Source organism: Macaca fascicularis, chromosome 3 (assembly GCF_037993035.2).
Source record: "Macaca fascicularis isolate 582-1 chromosome 3, T2T-MFA8v1.1".
In the NCBI taxonomy this organism is placed as follows: Eukaryota; Metazoa; Chordata; class Mammalia; order Primates; family Cercopithecidae; genus Macaca; species Macaca fascicularis.
This window is the reverse complement of record NC_088377.1, coordinates 116,123,508-116,146,280: the sequence shown is the minus strand read 5'-3', so window position 1 is coordinate 116,146,280 and position 22,773 is coordinate 116,123,508. Positions and strand designations below refer to the sequence as shown.

The following is a 22,773-nucleotide window of genomic DNA, read 5'->3' as shown; positions in this document are numbered from 1 at the left end:
TTTTCTAGTCTATTGATATGATTGTGATATGGTTTGACTGTGTCCCCACCCAAATATTATCTTAAATTGTAGTTCCCATAATCCCCACGTGTCGTGGGAGGGAACCAGTGGGAGGTAATTGAATCATGGGGACAGTTACCGCCATGCTGTTCTTGTGATAGTGAGTGAGTTCTCATGAGATATGACGGTTTTATAAGAGGCATTCCTTTCTCTCCTGCTGCCATGTGAAGAAGAAGGATGTGTTTGCTTCCCCTTCTGCTATGATTGTAAGTTTCCTGAGGCCTCCTCAACCTTGCAGAACTGTGAGTCAATTAAACCTTTTTCATTTATAAATTACCCAGTCTCAGGCATTTCTTCATTCAATGGATTACACTGAATGATATTCAAGTGTTTAATCAGTCTTACATACTTGGAATTAAAGTCATTTGGTAATGCAGGAAAGTTCTTTTTATGCATATTGTTAGATTGGGTTTACTAATATTTTTGTTGATGGTATTTCATGTAAATTCTTTTTTGTTATCAATTATGTAATTGGATTATTAAGAAATTTAGAACACCAATTTGTGAGGATAAATTCCCTTTGTCAGTGCAAACACAGATGCAGGTGGTCCTGGAGCTGAGGAATAGCTTTGATTTTGGGGAAAATTTGCGAGTCCACAGTTTTCTGATCAATCTTGTGCTGCTCTGTAGTCTCGTATTTGTCTTTTTCTGTGTTGAAGATCTCACCTTCCTGGTGTCTGGGTGTCTGGGCTTCCACAGCTGCTTCTTCTTGAAGTAAGTGTCAGTAAGATGTTTTGGGATTTTTACGTTACTGATATTAATTTTGGTTGAGATGGCAATGACAAATTTCTGGTGTGTTCTTTGTGTTCTTTGTGTTCAATTGAAGACCAGAGGTCCAGTCACAAATAACAAGCCACTAGCCACCTGCTTCAGGGAGACCACCCTCTTGCCTCTGTGGCACTCAGTAAGAATGATGAGAATAGTCCTGGGGGTGACTCTGGCTTGCAGTTTTCTCAAGTGCTGACTGAAGGGTTTTTGGCTGTGGCTCAACGGCTTTCGAGGCACATCTTCAGTAGAATAATATCTAGGGATTTTGTGAAGTTTAACTACCCGAGTACCACTCTACTTGTCACCCCACACGTTCTCCTTCATTTTTTTTTTTTTTCCAACTTTGGATTTAGTGGCTAAGTACTTCCTCTTGTACCTGGCCCTTCTGCAATACATAGTAGATTGGGAATATCTGCCACTTCCTCAGACAAGGACAGGATTTCAGCTGCAATGAGGCTTCCCTTTCTTGGGCTTTTTAGCTTTGAGGTCACCCTTTTTCACTCTGTCACCATCAGCCTTCTTGGCTTTGAGTTGCTTCTTTTTAGTATCTGGCTTATCAGCCTTTTCATCTGCCATCTTGCAAGATGAGAAAGAGTCATGTAAATTCTTGAGAGATATTGGCTTGTAATTTTTTTTGGTACCGTCTTTGGCTTTGGTAAAATAAATTAGAAAGTGTCCCTTCTTCTAAGTCTGAAATAAGTAGTATAAAATTTGCAAAAGTGGTGTTAATTCTTCTTTAAATGTTTGGTTGAATTCACCAGTGAAACCAGCTGGAGCTAGAGATTTGCTTTTAGTGTCCTTTTAAAATATGAATCTAATTTCTTTAACAGCTATAGGAATATTTAGAACATTTATTTCATCTTGGGTCAGTTTCGGTAGTTTGCAACTTTTGAGGAATTTCTTACATTTAAGTTGTCAAATTAATGTATGTAAAATTATCTGTTATACTTTCTCATTATTCTTTTAATGGCAATAAAATCTGTGATGATATGCCCTGTTTAATTCCTGATATTGATGATTTGTGTTTATTTTATTCTTGTCAGTCTTGCAGAGGTTTGTCAATTTTATTAATTTTTTTGGAAGAAACAGCTTTTGTTTCATTGATTGTCCCTATTGTTTTATTTTTAAATTTTATTGACTTCTGTCCTTTATGATTTTCTTCCTTCTACCTTTTTTATGGATTTTTTGGTGGTTAGTTGTTTGCTTTCCATGTATTGAGACATTTTCCTGTGGTATTTCCGTTATTGACTTCTAACTAGACTCATTATAGTCAGAGAGCACACTCTATGATTTTGATTCTTTAATTTTTCTTAAGGTTTGTTTTCTGGTCAGGGTATGACTTATCTTGGTAAATTTTCCATGGGTAATTAAAAAAATGTACATTATGCTGTTGTTGGGTCGAATGTTCTATGTAAGTTTTTCATCTTAATTTTTTTGTTCAATTCATCTGTAGCCTTGCTTATTTTCTGTCTAGTTGTACCATTAGTTGCCAAAAGGAGAGATTTGAGGTTCCTGGCAAATTACTCCTTAATTCTTGGAGAAGAAAGTTAACAGTTTTTTTTCTTTCAGCCCTTGAAAAATATTGTGCCGCATGCTCTGGCCTTCATGTTTACAGATAAGAAATCATCTGAATTGGTATTCCCCTGTAGATCATGTGCTGTCTCTCTGGCTATTTTCAGAAGTTAATGATTCTGTGCTTTAGTGTAGATTTGCTTGCGTTTATTCTGTTTGGGGTTCACATGACTCCTTAGATTGAAGGTTTGTGTCTTTTGTCAAGTTTGGAGAGTTTTCAGTAATGATTTCTTTAAATACTCTTTCAGTCCCATTCTTTTTTCTCTCTCTTTATGGGACTCTAATGATAGGACTGCTGTATATTTGTTTTTAACCCACAGGCTCCTGAGGCTCTGTTCACATATATTTTGTCTATTTTTCTGCCTTTTATTCAGATTTGATAAATTCTATTGATTGTCCTCAAGTTCACTGATGTTATCCTCTTTCATCTCCAGTCTTACATTGAACCAAGCCAGCAGTTCTATATTTTCCATTTGTTTCCACTGGTTCTTTTTATAAATTCTATTTCTTTTCTGAGTTTTCTGTTTTTATTTATTTCAAGAAAATCTATAATTGATGTTGAAATGTTTTTTGATGACTGTGTTAAAGTTTTATGTCAGATAATTCCAACAGCTGCTTTATCTCAGTGTTGGCATTAGTTGATAGTCTTTTTTCATTCAAATTTTTATTTTCCTAATTCTTAGAATGATGGGTGATTTTTTTTTATTGTATTCTGGAACTGTTATCTATTGTGTTAGGAGATTCTGCCTCCTATTTAAATCTTTTATTTTAGCAGTCAGTCACGCTGTTAAGCTTTAGCGTGCATATCTTAGCCTACTTTTGTGGGTTGCTGTTCTAATAACAGTTTAATTTTATACTTTTTTTGGGTCTTTATGGTTTTTATTTTGGCCTGATTGGTTTATCTGCGACTACTGAGGCTCCCACTGCTCCCTGTTCATACTGTTTGAAGGGATGGAAGTGAGAGGGATTTAGCCAGGCTGGGCTGCCTGGTGTTGCTCAAGGCGAGAAGAAAGTCTCAGGTCCAGAGGGACAAAGAGGCCTTCTTTTCCTGGCATTTGATGTAGTGGGATACTCCCTGATTGTAACCCTTCACCTCCATGGAAACAAGCTCCCTCATGGGAGGCAGGCAATAACTCTTTTTTCCTTCCACTTCCTCATATGAAACTTCAAGATAATAAAAGAGGCAACTATTCAGAGTCTAATTACATCAAAGGGAAGTCCTGGGATGGCTGATTAAAATTGGTATGCAAAAGGAGGAAATTGATAGTGTGATCACCTGAAGCTTGGTGGAATTTCATAGGAAATTGTGGACTCATAACCATCTCTCCTCAAATACCCCCTGATGTTAAAAATATCAAGAAAGATATGCTCAGCTTATTTGCACCTAGATAAAATACAAGCAAAGAAAAGTTCTAATGAGCTTCCAGTATTAGATGCCAAAATGCTCTCTTTTAACATTTATTTTGTAATATAAGAATAAAATTGACATGAAGGTCAGTGTCTTTAGATCCAATCTCCAGTAATACATTGTGTGGTTGAAATGGCCTGGAGGTGGAATGGAAACTATTTTAGTTCTATTAGATAAAGAAGCACAGTGTATGGTGCTGCCTAGTCCTGCTCATGATTCTTTTAGGGCTAGCAAAATCAATTTACAGGGATGTGGGGATGCTATTGTAGTAGGGTAAAAATTTAACGTCTGGATAACAATTGTAATGTATGATTAAAAACCCTTGAATTCTCTCATATAATGTTGTGATATGATAACATGGGTTGTAGATCTAGTACAGCTAGCAGTTTTCTATTGATGATATTATAATTATTTTAGAACCTAAGTATCAAGCCAAAATCAAATTTACTTCAGGCATAAATTGCATGATAATCAGGAATCATTGACTAACTTCACAAAAATTCAGAGACCCACATAAGCAGTGATTCTTTTGAGCATTGCATGGACTTGAGCAACCTATGACTTATTGAAGACCACTAAAAATGAATTATTTTTACTGCCTGTTTCTTAACCTGAACAATGTCTATTGGCCTTTCTTGACTTTTAGAGAAATCACATCCCTCACTTTGGAATACTGTTGGATCTGATCCTTAAAATCATTTAAATAAGGCCATATTTAATTGAGGGCTGTAATGCTAGTTATTCTTTTGGATAACATGGTCCTAATGTTGAAATGATACTAGAAGTGTTGGCCACTCATATTTTGCCAACTGGAGTCTTTCATAAAGCCCCATAACCGCTTCTTCTCAACAGTTATCTCTTGTCTTTTGAATTATAAAATGACCAGATGCTCCTCTCTGGTATACTCCTTTTAAAAGATAGTTATTGGCTTATTATTGGGCACCTACACAGACAGTCCAAATAAGTAAATGGTTTAAGGCCATAATAAAGCCCCAGTAAAACATTGCAAAAAAAGAGGAAGCTGCCAAAAGAAGTTTCCACATAAGACAGAGTAAAAAGGTCATATGTAAGAGCATCATACCAGATAATTTACAGGAAAGACTCCTTACATTAGTAAGCAAGTAGACTTTTTCTTCCTATGACCTACTATAAAGTTGCTTAAGGACTTGCTTGCTACTATTGTTGAATGGGCACATTTCTGAGCAATTGTCTTACAATGTAAGGCAATTGCCCTGGTTCACAAAGGACAGTTCCAGAAGCTAATGCCAAGACTTACCATAAAAATCAGGGCTGGGTGCAATTGCTCACACCTGTAATCCCAGCACTTTGGTAGGCTGAGGTGAGAGGATTGCTTGAGACCAGGAGTTTGAGTTTGATACCAGCCTTGTCAACATAGCAAGACCCTGTCTCTACAGCAAAATAAATCAGCTGTTCTGCATTCAGCAAACAGTAAAATACTCATGGAAAAGTACAGAGCCTGTATTACAGGCTGTGTTCTTTGCAATGACAGAAGAACTTAACAAAAAAAAGGCTCTACTGTTTGACTTTTTATAATGACTATATTGACTTTTAGGCTTTCAATTTGTTCTAGAAAATGGATCAAATGGACCACAGAGGGGCCTCCACATGGTGTGCTGCTCTTTGTAAATCTCTATGGAAATTCTGAGAAAAAAATCAAAGGCACACTGATGCTCAACACAGCAACCCTGTGTCAGGGTCTGAGATGACTGAACTCAAGAAGTTCATGTCCTACTTGGATTTCTTGAAGTGACAACCTAGGTCCATGACATGGGTGAACACAGACAAATTCAAACCATGCAATGATGTGTCAAATTACAGCACACTCTGGTGGCCCCTACCAATATAATTTTTTCTGTATGCTAATGGAAAAGGCAAAATCTGCAGTTCACCCTTGCCAGCATATAGTTGGCAAGTAGATTACATTGGCTTTTAACCTATTGCTCCAGGGGAGGGTACTTAAATGGATATTGACAGAACTTGATACACATTCTGGGTTTGGATTCCCATACTCACTAACTGAAGCCAAAGCTGTTTATGTTAGCAAAGAACCATGACCAAAAACAAAAAACAAACAAACAAACAAACAAAACAGTATCATTTTGTTCCTCTTAAGAAAATACATTTCATCAGATTAAGTTATTAACTTCTAGAGAAATGATGGGTAAAGAAACAGAAACATCACACTTAATAGACTTTTAAAATATATTCCCAAAGTAGTGGGTTAATAAAAACTGACATGTGCAATTGAAACACCTATTTAAACAGATACAGGTAACAAAGGATTGAAGGGCTGCCCTACGACTTCCAGCTTTGTCTTTATTAATTTTATTTTACCAAGAGGATTATTATGGTTCTCTTTGAGATAAATTATTGTGCATTTGAAGTAAAATTGGAAAAGAAGGAAGAAGAGATGATGCAGGAGCTTACATTCAAATCTTCCCTTGTATGTAAACAATTTCTTTTCAGTGTTATACCCAATTATTCCTAGGTTAGAGTTACTGTCCCAGAGGCTGGTAATATCCCCAAAAAGAAATTATGTCTATTAATCTGAATATAACTGAAAGAATCCCAAAGAGATTGATGGGATAAATTATTTCTTCTCCAGACTTTGCCAAGTTTGGCCTAACAACTTGTGACAAATATTTTGCGTAATGGTTCTATTTCTTTGAATTTTTCCCATCTAATTCACTATGACTGGGAATAGAATAAAAGAGGAAGCCTTAGCATGTGTCATCTTGTTACCAGCAATGTGGACTAGACCATTGGCTGGACCAGAGAGACCCATCTCAGTGGAAAAGCTTTAGATAAAAATTAATGATAGAAGGAAGAAAAGTGAGATTCTAAATGAGGGAAAGAGAGTCAATTAATGGCTGTTAAAAAAAAAAAGAAAATGCTAATATAATTTTGTCTCTCCTTGTGAGAGGCTTGGAGCAAAAGAATACTAGCTCATTTAGCTTTGACTCAGATGCTCTGGGGCAAGCACTCTGCTGGAATCCCTTTCTCTTCCAAAGGAAGAGAAGGACTAAACTGAGTTGGCTAACAGGCATACTAACAAACACACATGTGGAAGTGGTCTATGTCCTCAAAATGGATAAACTGATAAAAGCTCTGACTATGACTACATGAAACAATATTAATATGGCCATGTATTTTGATTCTTGTTTCTCAAGATATGTCTATTAACAAAGACCCATGAAAGGAAACAACTTACTGAGAATATTTATCAAATGAAATCTGAAGAACACAGATTCATAGTAATCTGAATGAACATTGTGTGGCCATTAATTGTGATGATGAAGATTAAAAAAGAAATGAGCTGGCCTATGATCATAGATTTCCTGCTGTATGTCCCATCTGTTACAGTGTCTTATATACAAATAATTGTTTACTTTGTTTTTACTCTAGTACATGTTTTTCATCACAGTTAAAAAATTTAAAAAATAGCCTAATATTGATGTGATGTCAAATACTTTGGCAGAGTAATAAAAAACTCCTCAGATAATTATGCCTATAGAGGAGAATTGACCTGAAGAGGATTCAGACTTGATTTAGCAGATGTATACTATAAAATACAGATAGCTGAAAATTAGAGAAGCAAAGGACTTGTAAAGTTTGTATAAAAATAACAAGAAAGTTTGTGCTGATATTGATGACTGGTCCAGCTATCTATTTCAACACATACCAACATTTAGCAGGTTATTGCAAAAGTACAAATGTAATCTGCAGGTGGATTTTTGCTATATTTTTTTTCCTGTTTTTGAGCTAGAGTCTCACTCTGTTGCCCAGGCTGGAGTGAAGTGCTGCACTCTCTGCTCACTGCATCCTCTGCCTCCCGGGTTCAAATGATTCTCATGCCTCAGCTTCCAGAGTAGTTGGGATTGCAAGCACGCGCCACCATACCTGGCTAATTTTTGTATTTTTAGTAGGGACGGGGTTTCACCATGTTGGCTAGGCTGGTTTTGATCTCCCGACCTCAGGTGATCCATCCACCTTGGCTTCCCAAAGTGCTGGGATTACAGGCGTGAGTCAATCATGCCCGACCTACTATCTATTGATTATGCAATGCTATCAGACTAGTGAGTGGTTAATAACTAATAGTATCGCTATCATCCCCGAATCTATTATTTCACCATAATAAATGCACATTCGAGCCCAAATTACATTCTTTGTTTCCAGTAATAATGTACTAATCAGTTTGGGCGACTGTAATGAATTAAGCCACCAGACTTAAACAGCAAAAATGTCTCATAGTGTTGAAGACAGGAATTCGAGGATCAGGGCACCAGCATGATTGGGTTCTGAAGAGAGCCCTCCTCCACTTGAAGACTGCCAACTACTCATTACAGCTCAAATGGCAGGCTCTCTGGAATTAGGGCACTAATTCCATTCATAAGGACTCTACTTTCATGACTTAATGAGCTCTCAAAGGCCCCACCTCCAGATGCCATCACATTAAGAGTAGGATTTCAACTTATGAATTTTGGGGGAACATGAGCACTCTGTCAATTCAGCTAGTAAGTTTTTTGAAATGACAAATAATCAGGAGTAAATGTCGTTTACTAGCCCATCTTCCTATACAAGTAAGATTTCACTTTAGAGCTCTATTGTTTCATTTGAGACAGTGAACGCTAATAGATTTACCAAAAATTGGTTAGATTTCAAGAAATACAGGTGAAAAGTCCGTTTCTTTAAATGACAAAAACTGCTGTGATAATTATTAAAAAATCTGAGACTTTTTCCCACTTATACTTTTTTTTTTAAATCAATGGTACAATTACAGTAATTATTATTGCCTTTTGCATAGTTCCACTAAAGAACTTGACTGTTCAGCTGCCTTCATAGTTTTGAGACTTTTATCCCTGTTTAGAACAGTTAATAGCATGTTGGATTATTAATATTGACTATAATGTGTATTTGAAACTTTTTTTGGTGAGATTCTTATTGAACAGATTGGGGATAGAATTTTCAGAATAGTTTTGAGTGAAAAAGAAATGTCAAGTAAAAAGTGCTGTAAATATTTCTACCAGCTTTCCTAATGCATATTTAATTATTCAGCCATCTCTCTATATGTATGCATTAACTATATACACAATATACATTAGCTAAATATATTCATATATATAGCTTTCCTAATGTATATTACATATACATTTCCTAATATGCCTCCCTAAAGCTATATAATTTATGAATATATATAGATACATATAAATATAATGCCTCATTTGTATATAAATATATACACACACACAATACACATATGTATATACACAAATACGAGGGGACTTCAAAAATTTTGCAGAAAAATGGAATTGGGCTGGGCACGGTGGCTCATGCCTATAATCCCAGCACTTTGGGAGGCCGAGGCAGGCAGATCACCTGAGGTCAGGAGATGGAGACCATCCTGGTGAACATGGTGAAACCCTGTATCTACTAAAAATACAAAAAAAAATCAGCCAGGCGTGGTGGCACACGCCTGTTGTCCCAGCTACTCAGGAGGCTGAGGCAGGTCGCTTGAACCCGGGAAGCAGAGGTGACAGTGAGCCAAGATCGTGCCACTGCACTCCAGCCTGGGCAACAAGCAGGACTCCGTGTCAAACAAACAAACAAAAACAAAATGGAATTAAGATAAAAATAAAAATTATAAACCTTATTTCTCAACATAAACTCCATCAAGGTCAAGACGCTTTTGTAAGTAATGATACCAGCCATTTAGTCCATTCCTAAAAAACTGAGGGTCCTGGAAATTTAACCACGTCAATGCAGCCTTTTTTACATTATTAATTGAAAAAAAAATGGATGCCTTTTAAAATGTTTTATGATTGGGAAACAAAAGGAAGTCAGAAGAAACCAAATCAGGACTGTGAGTTGAATGCCTGATGATTTCCCATCAAAACTTTTGCAAAATTATTAATGTTTGATGCGGGGAATGAGCAGGAGCGTCGTCGTGGTGGAGAAGGAGTCTCTGGTGAAGCTTCCCCAGGTGTTTTCTGCTAAAGCTTTGGCTAATTTTCTCAAAACATTCTCATGATAGGCAGATGTTATTGTTCTTTGGCCCTCTAGAAAGTCAACAAGCAAAACGCCTTCAGCATCCCAAACAACTGTTGCGGTGATTGTTGCTCTTGGTTGGTCTGCTTTTGCGTTGACTGGACCACTTCTACCTCTTGCCCTTGCTAGTCATTGATTGTGCTTTGTCTTCAGGATTGTACTGGAAAGGTCATGTTTCATTTCCTATTACAATTCTTCAGAGAAATGCTTCAGAATCATGATTTCACTTTTTTTTTTTTTTTTTTTTTACACGGAGTCTCACTGTGTTGCCCAGGCTGGAGTGCAGTGGTGCGATCTTGGCTCACTGCAACACCCGGCTCCTGGGGTTCTCCTGCCTCCGCCTGCTGAGTAGCTGGGACTACAGGTGCATGCGGCTACGCCCACATAATTTTTTCTATTTTAGTAGGGTTTAACTGTGTTGCCCAGGCTGGTCGCGAACTCCTGAGCTTAGGCAATCTTTTTGCCTCGGCCTCTCAAAGTGCTGGGATTACAGGCGTAAGCCACTGCGCCTGGCCGATTCTACATGTTTAAAATTTCCATTGAAAGCTCTGCTCTTGTCTGCAGCTGATCTGGGCACAATGATTATGGCATGCATTCAGCGGAAGATTTGCTCGACTTTAATTCTTCAGTCAGAATTGTGAAGTTGAACTAATAGAGATGAGTATGGTGCTGGTTTTTATCTGTGCTGTTAATCATTGGTCCTCTCAAGTTAAGTCAAGAACAAGATTAATTTTTTCCTCACAAACTAATGTGGATGACCCGCCGCTGCAGGCTTCATCCTCCAGATCCTCTTGTCCCTTCCTAAAATGAGTTATCAGTGTGTAAACTGCTGCTTTCTTTGGGGCATTGTCTCAAAAAACTTTTTATAAAGCGCCAACAATTTTACCATTCTTCCACCTAAGCTTCACCATAAATTTGATATTTGTTCTGGCTTTAATTTTAGCAGAATTCAAGTTGCTCTGAACTCTTTTCAAACTGATATCTTATCCTTTTCAGTGACCCAAACTCGGATCCTGTTCAGACATGTTATAACAAGTTAGTACCATTTTTTAAATGCGAAAACCAGAAATTCATGCTTGGTTTTTTCATAATATGCATTGTTTATGAGCTTTTGGGAAGATCCCTTATGTGTATGTGTCTGTGTAAAGACTGAAGCTACAATTATCAATAGTCATCAACCAATCTTTTCTTCAAAAATGATACATTAACAAAAGCCTCTACAAAGTTTTTATTAATTTGAATTATGTTATAAATTTGGTGCTTTCTTGAATTTCTTAATTTTTTTTGTGTATTTTTTTCATTTCACTAATTGGTCCATTTTGAAGACTGTAAAACTTAAAGGTGGGAGAAGCATCCTAATTCTCTCATGAACTAGCTTCTGAAAAAGACCTCTAGACCTCCTTTTGTTAAAAAAAAAAAATCTAGAGTAAAGCACTGATAGCATCAATTAGATTTTCTTTCTTTCTTTTTTAAGTCATGGAAAAGTTTATTGAAGTGTACCAAGAATCTTAACATGTAAACCAGATGAAAATCAAACTTCTTTCATGCGGATGTGGAGGCGTCTAAGAACCCTACTTATTTACATTACCCATATTTCTCATGCCCTTGTTTCCATCAAATCCCCACCCAAAAGGATTCTTCAAAATTATCAGAAATCCACTTAGTTGAATTAGAAAACCTGTGGATTTAACTATTTCCAGCTTCATTTATTGACCTAAAGTTCTAAGTACAAAACTTAGTTTCCATTTTAATGATTCGCCTGAAAATCAATATTTTAGCACATTTCTAATTAATAATTTACAAGAATTAAATAAAATGTTATCTATATTTTGTTCCTGAAAGGCTTCAGGACAAAGTAACATAACAATACAACACTATGTGGTTTTATATTTCTGTTCTAAGGGAGCCAGAATTTGAGATACAGTAGCTTATAGCTTCATAAATTAAAGTAGATTATTTCCTGTGTGTGACAGCCAAGAGAAAGTATAAGATTCCTAAGTTATTTTATTTAATTCAAGTCAAAACAAGACTAGATGCACAAAATAAATGTGTTGTGTTGTTAAAATTCAGAACTTGTCTTAAGAACTCTGGCTCCATCAGAACATTTAAATTTTAAATCATTGTTGAGAGGACATTGGTATACTCTCATTTTGTGTCAAAGGCAATTCAGCACCATGGAGTAAAAAAGCACTCAGCCCAGAAAAGGTAAAACAAATGCCTAGATCAAATAAGGTACAGAGATGCTTTGGGCAACCATGTCATGAGTATTCTGATGCTCAGTTTAATTTTTGTTTCATTAGATCCAGATGGTGCAGTTTCTCAACATACCTAGTAGAAAAGCAAGAGCAAGATGTTCACAAAGTAACAGACTTCCAGTGATGAAAATGTGACTGTTAATTGCAAGGTTTTATTTCCAGATGTTCAGATAGCTGAATGCTTTTCAGACAGTACAGAAAGCTTTGCAGAATAGTTCCAAGAAAGTAAAATAAGACAAGAGATCAAAAAATTACTGAAGTTTGAGAAATATAAAACTACCATAAAGGACTGAATATCCAAAAAAATCTTACTGATGGGAACATCTGGAAGATATGTAGAAGAAGATGCAGTAGGAAATAGAACCACTAGTAGTTTAGGTTCATGTATGGAAGATAAAACTCACCATAATTGGTTTACTTTGTGTAGTAAAATATACAATATCTTTCTTTTATTAGGCCTTTAATATGAATGTCAAGAATTCAAGAAGAAAACAAATTTAACATATAGGTACATGTTTAAATAAGTAAAATGATTCTCTGCAAAAAGTATATGGTTCTTATCTGTTTAAAAAAATGTTCCTAACCACATGGACATAAACATGGGAACAATAGACACTGTGGACTCATACAGTGAGGAGGTAGAGATGTGTGTGTGGGGGTGGAAAATCTACCTATTCAGTATTATGCTCACTACCTGGGTGATGAGATTCATACCCCAAACCTCCACATCAAGCAATATCCCCATGTAACAAACTTACACATGTACCCCCTGTATCTAAAATAAAAGTTGAAATTTATTTAAAAATGTTCCTATAGTTCATCATTCTTCCAAGGAATTCCACCAATGAGGAATATTGCTTTATCTTTAAGGACAGTTGCAAATATCTGTGTGCATATATTTTCTATAAAAATCAGTTTCTTCATATGTATAAATATTTCTCAGCAAGTACCATTGAAGGGCTTGAATTCATCTGAAGCCGATTTGTGAACATGCTAAGAAATCAAGTATGGGTGGTCTTTGGAGAAGTGTAAGAGTATAATTTTCATGAATTGTGATGACCAAACACTGTTATAATATACCCATATCCGTAAAACAATTTTTAAAGTATGTTCCCCCAGTATACATGATTTAATTTGGGCAATAAAGAATAAACTTGTACTTCTACTCTAGTGTTCGAACTACATTGTAAAATATATTTTAAAATGTCACTTAAAATGAAAAAGGTGGCTTCTGGGTCAGATGTAATACATTGTGATAGGCCAATGAATCTGCCACAACAGATGAAAATCATAGACAACTTCTAAAATCAGAATTTTGAGAATATCAGAGTACTCTATGTGGGTGAAGACTAGGTGAAATAAAATCCCAGAAATGAAAGAGACATTCCTAGGAGAGCTACAATCTCTAGACCTCCAGTTGTTTTCTTTCCTGGTGGCATTTAGAAAATACTGGTATGAGGTGAGCATAGTTTGGTTTAGATAGGGGAACTCTGCTGTGGGGAAAAGAAGTCAGCAGAGCTTTTAACAGTTGCATAGTTTTAAATTTAGACTGACACTTGAGGAATCCCAAATATATGACCGGCATTCACCTTGACATATTTGAATGCTCATGGGGTGGTATGGGAGACTGGAGGCTGAGTTAGAGGCATCTTTAAAAGAGAGTGAAATATTCTGTATTTTGAAACATCCTCCTTAAGGAACTGCTTGCTTATCTCTGCCTCAGGATACATGTTTGATCCTCTTTGGCCTGAGACACTAAAAAGCTAAACTCAAAGCCTGTTAATGGTGGAAATGAGTCTCCTACAATGTTTCACAGCCAAGGAAGCAGAGATTAGCTAGGCACTCAATCAAAACTTCGATGAAGACCTAATTAAAACCCAAAGTCACCTAGACTACCATTTCTTTTTTTTTTCATCACTTTAAATAATTGATTCCACTCTCTTCTTGCTGGTGGTTTCTGAAGAGAAATCTGATGTGATTTTTATTCTGTGCCTAGATAGGTAAGCAATTATTTTCCCTTCTGGCTTCTTTCAATATTTTCTGTTTGTCATTGGACTTTTGAAACTTGAATATGATATGCCTAGATGTAGACTTTTTAGTGGTTTATCTTGTTTAGTGTTCTCTGAACTATGCGAATCTGTGGTTTGGTGTGTGATTAAGTTTGGAAAATTTTGAGCCATTGTTACTTCACATTTTTATGTTCCTCTTTCTCATGTCTCTTTCTGGTTTTCCTTCTGGTATGTGAAGGTTACATCTTTTGTAATCACCCCCAAAGTTTTGGGATCTTCTATTACTATTTTGCTGCTATTGTTCCTTTTTATTTTTGGTTGGCTTTGTTCAGTCTTCTGATCAGGGCATCAAAAGCATTCTTCATTTCTGTTCACAGTGTTTATTTTTAGCATTTTATTTTAATTCTCCCTTAGTGTTTCTATCGCTCTGCTTATGTTACCAATCTGTTCTTGCTTATTGTGTATGTTTTTTCATTAGGGCTTTTAGTATATTAGTAATAGTTATTTTTGATTCCAAGCTTGAGAATTCCAAAATCTCTGCCATCCATACCTATGTCTGGTTCTGAAACTTGCTTTGCCTCTCCAGACTATATTTTAGCATGCCTTGCATTTTTTTTCTTGAAAGCCATACATAATGTATCAGGTAATAAGAACTAAGTCCACACTAAATAGGACTTTGGTGTGAGGTTTATGTTTATCTTGCTAGGAGTTAGGCTGTGCTTAACATTTGATGTAGTTATCAGAAGTTTCTTCTAGACTTAATTCCTTTGCCTTCCTTGTTGTGTTTGAGTTTACATAGAAACTGTATTTTTGACCTCTCTCTGTTATAAATTTACTATTACTGGATTTCCATAGAAAGTATACCTTTTACTTCTCTCAGTTATAATTCACTATTACACTGGGCTCTGTTGATGTGGTAGTAGGCATAGGGGAGGTGAAGCTTTTCTACAGTGCATGTTTTATTTAAATCTCACATTTTTTTTTTAGTAGGCCTGAATCCCTGGGCTGTGTCTTTCAGAAGAGTTTCTTAGTCTTTGTTTTTTCCTCTCTTTATTTGAAACAGGAAGAATAGCATGGGCTGGAGTTGTTTCATTGCCCTTCTAGGTCAGATAAGGCTCTGGTAAAACAGTTTGCCTTCAGGGTAGGCCTTTGATATGGAGAATTGAATATTCCAGGCATATTTCAAAGTGTTTACTTTTTCCTTGTGTGTTTTCCAAAGTGGTTACTTTTCCTTCTCCCTTCCAGAAGCACAGAGAATCTTTTCTCTGTTCTTTACCAGGAGAATCATTTGGGACTTCAGGAAGTAAAACTCACAAAAATGTGAGCAACCTTCCAAAAATTGTCCTGCCAGGAATTTTAACCCTCAAGCTAGTCATGCTCAGCCTGCAGCAATTTGTTAACTATCATTTAAGCATGCTTATAAGTTATTAGCTCCAGCACCTTATTCTTACAGTAAGCTGAACTCAGCTCTGATGTTCTATTTATTTGTTTGTCTCTGTAATTTTCAGGGTTTGGGGCTCTCCTGTCATCCCAGTTCTCTGATAGCTCTAAGAATAGCTGTTGATTTTCAGTTTGTTCAGCTTTTTTTCTCATTGTGAGCATAGAAATGATGACTTTTAAGCTAATTAAATATCATAGCTAATACTGAAGACTTATGGATGATTTTCAACAGAAACTATGGAAGCCAGAAGGCAGTGGAATAACATGTAAAATACTGAAAGAAAAAGTAAATATCAACTCAAAATTCTATATCCAACAAAAATATATTCATAAAACAATGAAGGCATAGTTAAAATGTTTTCCAACAACAAGAAATTCTGTTACCAGCAATTGCACACTAAGAAATAAAAGATGGATAAAGGAAAGAAGATCCTAAGTCAGAAGTATGGAACTACAGGTGAAAAAAAAGTAAAGAGTATTGTAAAGTTTACAGATGTGGGTTAATGGAAAATTATATTTTTTAAACTTCCTGCTTGTTTGTGTGTGTGTTTGCATATAAGACATTTTATAGGAAGTGGAAAATTTCTAGTTTAAAATATATTGTAATAATTTAAAGATGCATATTGAGATTGTTAGGCTAATGACTAACATAATAGCATAAAAATGTAAAATCATAAAGCTAAAAAATGAGAAAAAATGATTATTAAAAAGGAGGAGGTTGAAATAAGCAGATATACAAGTTTTACTATTTCATTTAGCATTCTGCTGTATTATCTTGTGTGTCCATTTTGGTTCACATACTTCTGTTTGGAGAACATTGGTTAAAAGAACCCAGTATTAGACTCTGAAATCTTGAATGCATTTGATTGTTCCTCTTCATACGGTATTTTGAATCCTCTTTGTTTAAAAAACAATTATTTAAGAAGTGGTTGACATTTATTTTGTAAAAAGAACTTCATATTAACAATATATATTAAGCAAATAAATATCAAATGTAGATGGCTGGTTTACACTTCTACAATAATTCTATGGCAACAGTTGCAATTGCAATTAGTACATCTAAAGTCAGATTACATATAAGACTTAAATTGATAAAATTATTGCTAGTTTTTATTGCTTTCCAAAATAAGCATAAAGCATAAATAATTTTGGATTATTTTTAAAATGTCATCTGTAACATTTACTAACTGGTTTTAGTGCCAAAACCTTCAATTTTCTGTGACCTTTACATTAGTAAATCTAGAAATGCAATTTTTATGTGAGGTTCTTTGTACTAAATTATTTTCTGTGGCTGTGGTAACAAATTTAGGAAATGTATTCTCTTATTATGTTCATTCAAACAATATTTGTGAAAATACTTATAAATCACAGTGAAGGAATAAAGCAAATACTTGAGAAGTATTCCAATGCTATTCTGATTGCTAAGTTATCATTTGCATGTTTTCTTTCCTATATAGAAGATCAGGTAACAGCTAGACAGTAATGCAGTTTAAGATAAGTCCCTTTGAGAGACAGTCCATTTTCCAGTGAAATGATCAGGGAAGGCTGTGAAGAAGTACCTTTTCTTACTTTTAAAATTTGTGTTAATTTTTTTTCACATTTAATGATAATTGTACAGTGAGATTTTTCATTATAGGAAAGAAATCCATATATTTAGAACAAAATATAAAAATCCTCCTTCAGTCTCCCCAGTTGCTATCTTCTCAGAGGTAATCACTTATCAGATTCTAGTGTGCCTTACATTTCTAACCAGGCAATTGTACATTCTCCAAACAAGGTAGTTGTATCTCTTTTTTTCCAATGTTTATACCAATTGTATTAGACTTGTCCTATGTGCCGCTTTAGGTCCTCTGTGGGTTCACCTGTCCTCAGTCTTGCATAATGTCCTCCACTGTTCACTCCTTGCCTCAAACTTCATGGCTTCCCTCTTGATAATAAAGTGTAAGATACTGTACATTTTCAAGCATTTGAAAACCAAAAGTTTAGTGGTATTAACTCTCAATGAGAAACCAATAGAGCATAGGCATTAATGGATGAATCTTAACCCCATTTTTTTCTCCAAGACTAGACTTTTTGAAGACAGCACTGTGAGAAAGAGCAACCAGTTGTGCTTGACTCCAAATAGTGGCCAACTCAGTAGTGCAACCTTGTATTGTTTGTTTTGTTGTTCTTGTTTCCTGGCTCACTCCTGCTGTCTCTCACACACACTGATGATTGGTAATAGGACCTTCAAGGATAGCAAAATCCAAGGTTACTAAAGTTTTTTACAGTCAACCAACTGTATTTCTGAAAAAATAGTAGCACATACATTTTTGCCTCAAGGTCTGCTTCTTTGGAAATCTAAGCTAAGATACCACTCCCTACTCTTTGCCTGTCCTTATTACATTGACTGGGAGCTGTAGAAATATATATATATATATATATATATTTTTTTTTTGAGATGGAGTCTTGCTCTGTCATCCAGGATGGCAGTGGTATGATCTCAGCTCCCTGCAACCTCTGCCTCCTGAGTTCAAGCGATTCTCCTGCCTCAGCCTCCCAGGTAGCTGGGATCATAGGTGCCCGTCACCATGTCTGGGTAATTTTTGTATTTTTAGTAGAGACAGGATTTTACCATGTTGGTCAGGCTGGTCTTGAACTCCTGACCTCAGGTGATCTGCCCACCTCGGCCTCCCAAAGTTCTGGGATTACAGATGTGAACCAGCATGACTGGCCTAGAATCATGTTTTAAAAAGGTGGTTATAATAGAGATTTCTTACACGTCTGAAAATAACTTCATTGGTTTATTCATCCAACTTATAATTTTTGTGTATAGACTTATAAATTCAAAGTATTTTTACTCTAAAATGTAAAATGTTTTGGTCTGACTTCCTAGTTGTGATGAGAAGTCTAATGTCAATGTTATTGGTTTTTTTTAAGGGATCGTATACTATTCCTTTCTGAAGACTTTAAATTTTTCTTCTTGTCCTTAGCTTATTACCTTTATTCTTTTTATTCTTAACTTTAATGGAAGGTATCTTTACATAAGTCTTTTGTTCTATAATATATTCCAATTTTGTTGCTGATATTCTCTTTCCATCTGAAGACTTGAGTCTTTCTTCAGCTTGAAAATAAAATATTCTCTAGTGTTTCTTTCTCACTTTTACATTTCTTCCTTTCATTCTTTCCTTCTAATAATTTTCTGGGGACATGATGTTGGAGTTCCTGAATACATACTTTATGTCTTTCAAACTTGACATTAACTATTTTCATCTCTTTGTGTTTTGCCTCTATATTCTAGAAATGCATTCGATTTAAATTTTCACAGTACTGATTTTCTTCATTTATTCTACTGTTTGACTTTTTAGTAAATTTTTAACTTTGGCAATGATATTTATTTATTTTTTTATCATACTGATTCATTTCCATAATCTCATCTTCTTATTAGTCTTATGGTGTTAACAGTAACTTCCCAAATAACTTCAAAAAATTATAATTTTTAAATTTGTGTCAATTTCTTAAATTATATTCCTTTTCTATATGCTTATTTGTTCTGTTTATTTTTCTCAGTCCTTCTCTTTTCCATAATGACAGAAAAAAAACCTTAATCATCTGCTAGGTTTTGCTTAAGCAATAAGGAGTATTTTTGACTTTTATAAATGGAATCCCTAGAAGTGATGAAGCATGCTGAAACAAGATCTCTCTCTTCCATTTCAAATCTCTGTTTTCTTATAGGTTCTTTTTATTTTCAGACAGCAATCTCATAGTAGTAGAGATGGCCTCTGCCAATTCCAGGCTGGTATAATACCATCTAACAACACCAAAACACTAGCTTTGCTTTTGACAACTTCAGCAAATATTCCAGAAAATAATCTGTTCAGCCTGATTTAGATCACATACCATAAGTTCATTATAAAAGAATTACCAAGAAAATACATGTTAAGTATAACACATTTCAATCCTAAATCAAACATAATATTCCTTTCAAAAATAGTCCTCCCACTCTTATTTCAAACTATGAGATAGATTTTTTCAAAGTCTTGGGTTATAGAAATCAATCATTTTTTTCCAATGAGATTTAAAAAGTAAATGTTTCTTTTTCAAATTGCTGTCACTCTTTTCCATGTAACTCAAGGCTTTAAAATTCTGCCTTTTGATATATTATGATATCACAAATGAGTTTTTTTCCATTAGAATAAATGCCAAGATATTAGACAGTTCTCTTCATAGAACACAGATGAAAGGGTGAAACCCTGTGAAAATGTAAAATGTTACCACTTATTTACATCTTCTATATTTGAGCATTTATTCCTGAACCTACATGGAATACTAGAACAAAATACAGACTGACAACTATAAGAAATCATTATTTTTTTACTATAATTGGTTCATAAGTTCACATTTATTGTAGGGTTATTTTGAGTTCTATAAACTTAAAAGATCATATATAACTTATGACTTCAAAGAATGGTTATCTGGTATAATGTAATTCATTTACTATTAAATCTATAAATTATTCAAAGTTTAAAACATCAGTAGAGTTATAGATTAAATTGTATTGATTTAGGATAGGAGGATTAGCCTATTGGAAAGGGACATATTTTCAGTACAAAGAGATTGCTACCAACTAGTGAGAAGTTGAAGAAAGAACTGTGGAGATCAGCATGAACCTGGGACAATTGCATAAGGAGAAGAGCTCTAACCTAGAGATAAAAAGTCTATTTCAGAAAAGGATCAAAGTGCTGATGAGAGAAAAACTGCAAAGAGCAAATTGCTGGAGGAGATCATAGAAATAAGCTCTCTCCTCTTGAAATGAACTTGCTGAAATTTTGTTGTACCATTCAAAAAATGCTTTAAATATATCATTGAAGGGTTTCTTCAGAGACCTTATCTAACAGCCAAAAGTTCTTTGGTTGAAAGAGAGAGAAGAAAAGGTTTTATTATGTAATGTGCTGTGCTTGCTTTGGAAAACTTTGCAGGTATTGAATATCTATTGTGTATATATATACATGCAAAAAAAAAAAAAAATGGTACACAGGGACACACCCTATGTAACCAAACAATGCTACTTCAAATGAGGAAAACAGTGCATTCTGAGGTGCAGGCTAGAAGATGGAGATAATAGAGTGTAGGATACTCTTGACATGATAGATTTAACACATTGCTTAAGATGATTGTTGAGAGATTCCATAGGTCTGTGTAGTGATCCATTTCTGCTGCTGTATAAATTACCACAGACTGAGTAATTTATATTGAAGAAAGATTTATTCAGCTTATTGCTGTCAAGGCTGAGAAGTCCAAGAACCCGGTACTGGCATCTTGTGAGGCCTTCTTGTTGCTTCATTTCATGGAAGAAGGGTAAATGAACATGCAAGGTAGACAGAGGAGAAATTGGGTCAAACCCGTTCTTTTTATCAAGGGCCCAATCCCAAGATAGCTAACCCATTCCTTGATAGCAGCATCAATCTATTCTTGAGGACAGAGTCCTCACACTCTAATCATCTCTTAAAGGTTCCATATCCCAATACTGTTATTCTGTCAGTTAAATTTCAACATGAGTTTTGAAAGGGGCATTCAAATGATAGAAGTCTATATTATATAATAATTTGTGATTTAGCTAATTGTAAGCTTGAGCAACTAAAAGCAAAAGGCTAGAGTGTAGAAATGAGCTCCAGGTAGTGAGTGAGGTGACCACTGAACACCCACATTTCATTGCGGTTTTACATTCTCTTCTCAAATGTACTGCATACAAAATTCCAGTAGAGTGCTTAAAAACTCTGTTTCTTTATAAAAATGACTCTGGAATCAAATCCAAGTGCCAGTGGTGGAGCTTTATTAAAAGTATTAATGGCTGTATCCAGAAATTAAAAATGAGTATGTCAAACTCTATGGCGACATGAAAATTTGAAGTTATCAATACTACCATAAGTACTATATGAAAACAAGAAAAACTGATTGTGAACCTGATTCAGCAAATGTTCCAAATAGTACAAAATTTGTTCTTATTGTGAAAGATAAAACTTTAGTAGAAATCTGAAAAAGCAATTAACTTGTAATATGAAACATGTAACTTTAGAAGAAAATGTGCTTTTGGAGACATTTATTTTAATTGCTGTGTAAATACACTGTGGTCCCATATTATAGACGCATTTAAAGTCTGAAGGTATCATTGACATCTTTCAGTTATATTCTGTTGCATTTGAAAAAACAAAATTCATGCTTCTTGAATTTGAGAAGGTTTCAGAAAGCACTTTACCAGAATTTGAAGGGTGTTCTATATTCACTTACCATTATCAGGAAGAATTCATAATGTAGTATAAATAAAACATGATTGGAATTCAGGAAATCTGGATTCTATGCTTGATTTTACTATGGGCTAGATGTGTAATTTAGTTCAGCCCATTTGATCTTTCCCTGCTTTGTACCCTTTCTCTTTTAACTGCAGGGAGTGAAGTAGTAAAGGTAGATATAACCCTTCTAATTCTAAGTTGCTGTGCTTCCTCTGATGTTCTTTGTACACAAAAGAAGTTATCAATGTCCCAAAGTGTGTGCAGATGATTATAAGCCACTTCAGCTGCTCCTCACTTTGCATGTTGGCAGCACTACAACTAAAAAAAGCTTTTCTGCCATGAGATGAGTAAGAGATTGAGATCCATCTACTCTGCGAGCAGACTGGCTTCTCTTCTCTCTGCCATACGCCCTCAGAATGAGTGGGATGTGACTGCCAAGCCAAACTTGATGAAACTGTGTATTTGAACATTAGCCTAAAATACAGAAAAAGTTAAATGCTATTACAACTGCCTACAGTTCCATCTACCCTTCAACTAAGTATTCATTGATGGGATTCTGTCATTTTAATACATTTTGGTATTCAAATATTTCTGTAGCTTTCCCCCCTCATCCTTTTATCCTTAAGAATAATGTTTGTGGCATTTTCTTTGATCTTTGAAGACATGTAAAGAGGAGGAAGTAATGGGTTTGATAATACAAATCACTTATGCTCTATATTCATCTGTGACTTTTGTTAGAGAGAATTAAAGAAGAGCAAGAAATCTAGAGCTGGTGTCAACCCCATGCCTTCGCCTAAAGTCCCAAGACAGATGTCAAGATCAAGTTTTATGATACATTTAATTTTAAAGGGCAGAAACTTTTATGATGCTTCTTGATAGCTAAGATGTTTAATCACTAAAATAGAATGGATTTTTCAGTCAGGCTT

General features: G+C 35.2%; 1 pseudogene; it reads right to left on the bottom strand.

The window, feature by feature from the left end:
• Nucleotides 1-548: 548 nt before the first annotated feature.
• LOC102145394 (large ribosomal subunit protein eL6 pseudogene) lies at nt 549-1,404 on the bottom strand (annotated as a pseudogene).
• Nucleotides 1,405-22,773: the final 21,369 nt, after the last annotated feature.